Source organism: Macadamia integrifolia, chromosome 14, assembly GCF_013358625.1.
Source record: "Macadamia integrifolia cultivar HAES 741 chromosome 14, SCU_Mint_v3, whole genome shotgun sequence".
NCBI classification, from domain to species: Eukaryota; Viridiplantae; Streptophyta; class Magnoliopsida; order Proteales; family Proteaceae; genus Macadamia; species Macadamia integrifolia.
The window spans coordinates 25,512,903-25,521,751 of record NC_056570.1 but is presented as its reverse complement, the minus strand read 5'-3'; positions in this window follow the sequence as shown (position 1 = coordinate 25,521,751).

Here is an 8,849-nt window from a genome sequence, read left to right as displayed (position 1 = left end):
AAAAAAAAAAAAAAAAAAAGTGACAAAAGCAAATTCATATTAATTCTTGTGCTATTGGATTCAGTCACTATAGGGAATTATTATGCAATCCATGATGTTGTTCTGATTTGTCATAATAGGAACACTTATGATTTTATATATTAAAATTTTATGTGCTTTTGTTTTTTCATATTATTATTCAGTAATTCTTTGATGAAAAATTATTAAAAATATAATGGGCATACAGTTACAATCCAGATCTATAGAGTTTTCGTAACTTTAGAGATTAGACTTCCACTTAGTGGGCTAATTCCTAAAGATGCAAAATCACTATAGATCATCCAGATGGATTGCAGTCAAGAAAGCCATATGGCGAACGATGTGCTCTTGCCAACACAGGTGAGTCTTCGTTTGGTCGGTTTTGCTTGATGGTGTGAGGGTGACGTTTTGAGCTTCACTATTTTGGAGGTTCTTGTCTTGCCACCACAGGTGACGGAATCTACAATATGGTGTTGTTTTTTGGTGTCTCGCCTTACATGTGAAAGATTTCACTGCATGTTGGGCGATCTTGCCACCACAGGTGTGACCCCAATGATGCTGGATCTTTTCCCAATTTATGTTTTTCATACAATTGTTAAAATTGGTATTGGGATAAATCTGATTAATAAGCCCTAATTAGTCAGTTTTCATTATATTATTGGGATGTTGATATGCTTTTGGTTATTGCATATTGTATGTTTTGGTAAAATTTTGGTACTTATTATTGCCAGCTATGACTTCCCAATTATCTTCCATCAAAGTCCTGAATGGTTCCAATTTTGAGGAGTGGATAGACTCTCTTACTGTGTCTCTTGCAATCATGAGACTCGATTATGCCCTGAGAACTGATAAACCCCCCGAGCCCACAACTGAGAGTGATGCTACTGCAAAAGCACTTTATGAAAAGTGGGAGGAGTCCAACAGATTGTGCCTGATTGTTATGAAGCATACTATGGACAAGACCATTAAGAAAAGTGTGCCTTCGAAAGAAAATGCTAAGGATTTTCTTGCAGCCGTTAATACAAAGTTTACCAAATTTGATAAGGCTGAGAAGGGAACATATTTAGAGTGGTTCTCATCCACTCGATATGATGGCACAAGTGGAGTACGTGATCACATTATGAAAATGACCAATTATGCTGCCACATTGGGCGAGATGGAAGTGAAGATATCTGATTCTTTCCTTGTGTGGCAAATTATGCAATCACTTCCATCATCGTTTGATACTCTTAAGACCTCCTATAATGCACAAAAATTGGAGTGGAATCTTGAGGACATGACTTCCATATTGGTACAGGAAGAGGAAAGAAAGAAGAAGGAAAAATTTAACTCTGCTTATTTTGTTTCCAATAATGGGGGTAAGAAGAAATTCAAGAAAAATTGGAAAGGCAACAAGCAAGAAAAATCAGGAAAAATAGAACAGAAAACCGATCAGAATCTGAAACCAAAGACTAAGGCTTTTAAGGGAAAGTGTTTCTTCTGCAAAAAAGATGGACATATGAAGACAGATTGCTATGGCTATAAGAAATGGCTTGAAAAGAAAGGTACATCTTTAGCTCTAGTGTGTCTTGAATCCAATCTTGTAGATGTTTCCCCTGATTCGTGGTGGATTGATACTGGAGCAACTATTCACATCACTAATTGTTTGCAGGAATTAAGAAGCAGGAGGAAACCAAGTGAGGGAGAGATGATGATTTACATGGGAAATGGAGAGAAGACCAAAGTTGAATTTATAGGAGTAGTTAGATTACTTTTATCCACTGGTTTTGTTTTGAATTTAAATGATGTGGTTTATGTACCATCGTTTAGACGAAAACTTGTTTCGGTATCTAAACTTGACAGTTGTGGTTACACTTTTAATATTGGCAATGGAAAACTTACTCTCTATTCTGGTTCTCTTATGGTTGGATCTGCCTTGTTATATGATGGTCTTTATAAATTTGATTTGGATATTAGTTCTTCCAAATATGCCAACAGTTCTTCTATTATAAATTATGTGGTTACAAATCCTAAACGTGCTAGATTGGATGAAAATTCTTCTATGTTGTGGCATAAACGTTTAGGACATATTTCTAAACAGAGGATAGAACGATTGATTAAGGATGGTACACTTCCTCAATTGGATTTTTCAGATTTTGGAATTTGTATTGATTGCATTAAGGGGAAACACACTAGAGCTAAAAAGAAAGGTGCAACCAGGAAGGATGAAGCATTGGAGCTGATTCATACTGATATTTGTGGTCCATTCACTCCTACTACCATGGGTGGATACAGATATTTTATTACTTTCATAGATGATTTTTCCCGTTTTGGTTTTATTTACCTTATTCAAGAAAAATCTGAATCCTTAGATGCTTTCAAAGTTTTTAAAGCAGAGGTAGAACTTAAAAGGGAAAAGAAGATAAAAAGTGTGAGATCTGATCGAGGTGGAGAGTTTTATGGTAGATATGATGAAACTGGATGTAACCCTGGACCATTTGCCAGATTCTTACAAGAATGTGGTATTGACGCTCAGTACACTATGCCTGGTTCACCTGAGCAGAATGGGGTGGCTGAAAGGAGAAACCGTACCCTTATGGATATGGTGAGAAGCATGATAAGTAATTCAACTTTACCTGATTTCTTATGGGGTGATGCTTTGAAAACAGCAGTATATATTTTGAATAAAGTGCCTAGCAAGTCTGTTCCCAGAACTCCCTATGAATTGTGGACTGGTAAGAAGTCAAATTTATCTCATTTTCATATATGGGGATGTGCTGCAGAGGTGAGACCTTACAATCCTCAGATGAGGAAGCTTGATCCAAGGACCATTAGTGGTCATTTTATCGGTTATTCTGAAAGATCAAGAGGATATAGATTCTATTGTCCTACACATTCTACTAGAGTAGTGGAATCAAATCGGGCAGTTTTCTTTGAGGATGATTTAGATTTTCAGTCTGCTCAACCACGTAACTTTGTTTTTGAGGAGGAACGTGTTCTTGTACCTATGCCTGTGACATTGCCGTCTACTGTATTACAACCTCACATTGAACAAGAGAATGTCCCCACTCACGAACCTGTGCAACCTATAGTGGTTGAGCCTGCACCCCCTGTTGTTGATGAGATTCAGGACCATATTGTTGCTGATGTTCCCTTGAGGAAATCAGAGAGAACTCGTAGGCCTGCCATATCTAATGACTATGTTGTTTATTTACAAGAACATGAGTTTGATATTACTTTGGATTCAGATCCAATCAGTTTTGACCAGACTGCCAATGATCCCAATTCATCAATGTGGATGTTTGCCATGCAAGATGAATTGAATCCTATGTATGTTAATGATGTTTGGAATTTGGTTGAATTACCAAAAGGATGCAGACCGATTGGTTGTAAATGGATTTTCAAGACCAAACGGAACTCTAAAGGTGAAATTGAGCGTTACAAGGCCAGACTTGTAGCAAAAGGATTCAGCCAGAGAGAGGGCATAGATTACAAGGAAACATTCTCACCAGTCTCGACAAAAGATTCTTTCAGAATCATCATGGCTTTAGTTGCACATTTTGATTTGGAACTTCATCAGATGGATGTCAAAACAGCTTTCCTAAATGGAGATCTTGAAGAGGATGTTTACATGCAACAACCCCTTGGCTTCAGGCAAGCTGATACAGAGCACCTTGTGTGCAAACTTAAGAAATCTATTTATGGTTTGAAACAAGCATCTAGACAGTGGTATCTTAAGTTCGATGAAGTTATCACTTCTTGTGGTTTCAAAGAAAATCTTGTGGACCAGTGTATTTATCTGAAGATCAGTGGGAGTAAGTTCATTTTCCTTGTGCTTTATGTTGATGATATTCTTCTTGCCAGCAATAATGTTGATCTTTTGCATGAGACAAAACGATTATTATCAAATCACTTTGATATGAAGGATCTTGGTGAGGCCTCTTATGTTTTGGGCATTGAGATTCATCGTGATAGGTCTTGTGGCGTTCTTGGTTTGTCTCAGAAAGGTTACATTGAGAGGATATTAAAAAGGTTTAATATGTTAGCATGTTCCCCTAGTAAGGCTCCAGTTGTAAAAGGGGACAAATTTGGCAAGTCTCAATGTCCACAGACAGAATTGGAGTGCAATCAGATGAAGAACATACCTTATGCATCTGCTGTTGGTAGTTTGATGTATGCTCAAGTTTGTACACGGCCAGACATTGCCTATGTTGTTAGTGTACTTGGGAGATATTTAAGCAACCCTGGTGAAGCGCATTGGGTAGCTGCTAAGAAAGTCATGAGATATTTACAGGGCACTAAGGATTTTATGCTTACTTATAGAAGAACTGATTCTCTTGATGTAGTTGGTTACACTGACGCAGATTTTGCTGGATGCCTAGATGACCTCAAGTCTACTTCTGGATATGTTTTTGTGATGGCAGGTGGGGCTATATCTTGGAAGAGTGTCAAGCAGACACTCACTGCATCTTCTACTATGCAAGCTGAGTATGTGGCGTGTTATGAAGCCACTATTCAAGCTTTATGGTTAAGGAATTTTATCTCAGGGCTACAGATTGTTGACTCTATATCTAAACCATTGAGGATGTTCTGTGACAACTCCGCTGCGGTACGTTTCTCTCATAACAGTAAAAGTACTTCAGGCTCTAAACACATTGACATTAAGTATTTTTTGGTCAGAGAGAAAGTTCAAGAGTCACAGATTACAATGGAGCAGATTGCTACAGAAAACATGATTGCAGATCCTCTTACTAAGGGCTTGACTCCAAAAGTTTTTCAAGAGCATGTCACTAATATGGGACTTGTTAGTTCTTTTGATGCATTTTATTAGTGGGAGTTTTGCTCAATATGTTTGCATTTAACTTTCAGTTTTATTGCATTATTATTGTTCTCAAGAATATATATATATGCATTTTTTTTATGGCCATTTGTTTATGTGTATACACTTATCTATTTGCCTCCTACAGAAAATTGAGGTTATATGTGGTGTATTTACCTTATTCGGTATCTGAGGTTCCAGTCAATACACATACATCCAGTCACTAGTAAAGCCTCGTTTGATTGAGGTCTAGTGCTAGTGTTGTGGGACATCCGGATCCAGTCCCAATGAGCTTCTTTGATTGAAGCTTAAGCGTTTGGGAGACGCTTATAGTTAATGAGACCTTCGGTATCTGTCTCATAAGGCTCATTTGGTTTTCGAGCCAGGACCAATTTGGAAATAGACATGATGATCACTATTGCATGTTATTTCCATACCACACTTTCATACTGTTCAGCCCAAGTCGGTGATGTTATGAGCACTTTGACGTGTGTGGTCTTATATCGCTTTAGATGTGATGATCAATACGGTTGGGTGTTTGTAATTCTCATTCGGACCAAGGCATTTGGTTTAAGGTGCACTCCATTCGACACTGTTTTGTTTGTGGCCACATTCAGTTTATCTAAACCGGAAAGTCGTTTTAAATAAATTTTAAAATAAAAAAAAAAACTTGTGACATATGCTGCCCAAGTGGGAGATTGTAAGATTTCCTATTAGGTGGGCTAGCATAGTCAAAGATTTGTTTCCAAAACCGGTTTAGTGGTGTTGACTAAAGATGGAGTAAGCAGAAAGAATCCAATATTATTGGTAAGTGATCTCTATGGAGATATTGGATTCTATTAGCACACCTTAATGGTATGAAATATTTATTTCTATGTGTGGACCTAAGGTATTGTTTCCTTAATGGGGAGGAAACCCTAATTTTATTGCAGGGTTGGTCCCTACCCTCACCCCTATATATAGTTATCACTGACCCATTAAGTGAAGCTAACAATCAAAAAGCATAAGGGAAAGAGGGTAGACCAGACCAACATTGATCGTGTTATACAAGGAGCATACAAGAAGACATTGAGGAGTTCTTATTCTTCAACCATGGATTCAGGTATGCCTAAAACATATATTTTATAGTGATTGTCGTGCATGCTTATCGATCTTCATGAATCGTTCCGCATATGTTTTTCTTTCAACTTAATGCTTAATGTTGTACTCTGTTATGGTTGCGCTCGATACCAAAGGACCAAATGTGCTTTCATGTCTCAGTTAAGCATGTCCGTAACGTAGGTAAAACTTTATGTTTACTTTGTTGATCTATTTTTCCTTAAGATAAGGAGGAACCCTTCACCCATGGTCATCATTGTGCTTGGATGGGTGACAAGGAACAATGAAATACTTTTCAGACCTTCAACATATAGAGAAGCAAAGAAATAATGATCTTAGATTTGTGGGTGAGTCATTCACCATGGGTGAAAGAAAACTCTATACTTAAAGCTTCAATCTCATCTGTTTCTCTATGTTCTTCCCCAACCCCCACCACAAAAAAGGAGTAAAACTAATCCAGCCCAGCCTAGCTCAGCCCAGTTACATGGTTACGATTTCTATGATGTATTTCGAATCGAACCGAAACAAAACCAATTGGCATTCTTAATTGTGCTTCACTTCTTTTTTAAGTAAAATAATGAAAAACCTTCTAATAACATATGTTTTATATGAAAAATTAGATGAAAATGACAAATGGATGAGTGAATTATATATTTAGTTGATTTGCATGATTCATGTATATTGTTCTCTAGAAAAGACATGTTCCAACATTACAGTCTTTTGATTGTCAGCTTCCAATTTATAGTTTACGTGCTTGATACATGATGGAAATTTTTATTAAAAAATGGTCTTCTCCCCATTTTCCTTTCCATTAGTTGCTGATTTATCTGAATACATTAGACACTTTTGGTTTGCACAAGTCACAATTTTGTTGCTTCGGGTTTAACTACTTTGATTTCTTATTATGTATTCTTTAGTTCTACTAAAACATAAAAAATAATTAATCTCCATAAAGAAGAACTTGTAATGGATTCCTCGAAAAATATTTATTAGAAAAGGGTCTTCTCCCCTCTTTTCCTTTTCCATTAGTTCCTAATTTATTTGAATACATTGGACACTTTTAGTTTGCACAGTCACAATTTTGTTGGTTCGGGTTTAACTACTTTGATTTCTTATTATGAATTCTTTAGTTCTACTAAAACATGAAAAATAATTAATCTCCATAAAGAAGAACTTGTAATGGATTGCTCTGCAATAATTAATATACAACATGGATTCTGGTAATGCAATATAGTTGTACTTCCCCAAACCGCATGGACAGTGTGGAAAAGCACTTGAGGTTAAGAGACATTGAGAGAATTCAAAATTTAGGAACAACAAATACAACATTTGAGAAAAATCTTATCTGTTAGATCAAACTAGGCTATATCTAAAAGCTACACTAGAAGAGCTTTCTATGAAGGTAACTTCTTATTAATGCATATATATATATATATATAACTGTTTAGTTGCAGGTAATGAAAACTGATTTGCAGGCAACATCGCCATGAAATTTAGGTAAAGTATTTGGTTTCAAATGTTATCTCCAATATTCTGGAAAACGTAGGACAATGAAGCTTTATAACCTATCGCATGGCTAGAAGCTTCAAGGAGATTTGCATGTATTTTCAAATGTTATATGTAGACAAAAACTATCCTACATACTGGGAAATCTAAATTATCATGATGATGTAAAACCATTCCATATCCTGAACAATAATACTCAATGGCTATATTCACCATCATGAGTCAAAATTAGAGTTGACCAGTTCCATTATATACAAGAAATAAAGATACATATAGAAATAAGAACTACTTCAGAGACTTTTTTTATTGCAATTAAATCATAGTTAGTATTCAATAAATGTACTTACTTGTTTGTTGGTTTCCTCCAATTTCTTAGAATTGTTCAAATATTCCATATCCATAGGGGAAGAATAAGAAATTAGATATGAACTAACACAACAGTAAAAACTCAACCGAGGGTGAGAAAGGGGTTTTGGAACCATGGTCTCCTATTCCTTCTTGTGGAGGTGGTGCTAAGTGTGTAGGAAGCCCTTGTTAACTAGGAGATGTTATGTTTGGGTAGTGATGGTGCTGGTGTTGGTAGTGATGGGAGTCTTAGTTCGGTGGTGATGGGGTTTTGGCCACAGGGTTGGGTGATGCTGGTTTACGAATGGGAGTAGGCCATTCTTGGTGAGAGATTCTTTTGTAGATAAAAGCAGGACTTTTGAATCTAATATGCATGTCTTTTATAGAGAACAATGTACATGAATCATGCAAATCAACTAAGTATATAATTCGCTCATCCATTTGTCATTTTCATCTAATTTTCCATATAAAACATGTCATTAGAAGGTTTCCCATTCTTTTACAAGAGAAGTGAAGTGCAATTAAGAATGCCAATTGGTTTTGTTTCGGTTTGATTCGATTCGAAATACATCATATAGAAATTGTAACCATATAACTGGGCTGAGCTGGGTTGGGATTGCTCCCCCAATATTAGGGTCATTAGTATTGCTCCCCCAATTGTCACCAAATTTCCAACCACCTTAGCTATGCTTCTTTTTTTTTTTTTTTTTTTTTGGTAAGTCGGGAGGGAAGTAGCTATGCTTCTTGTTCTCCTCATCTTCACTTTCTCCATCCTCTAAATCACTCACCACTAATTGAAATGTCATTACCAGCCCAGCTCAAGAAAGGAAATTTCTCACTCCAAATCACACAGAATGAGAGACCAGAGAGAAACAACAGTTCTGAGAAAGACGACGAAAATCTAGACTCTGGACTCTAGAGGGATTAAAAAAGGGAAGGAGGTTTTGGGATACCAACGAAAAAAAGAAAGGGAAATCAGTTTGAATTCAACCAACTCATGTTGCACATTGCATAGTTGTCACGGTGCCAAGGCGAACCAAGGCAGTGGAGGGTTGTAGAGGCGTATACTTAGTTGTGTGTCTGG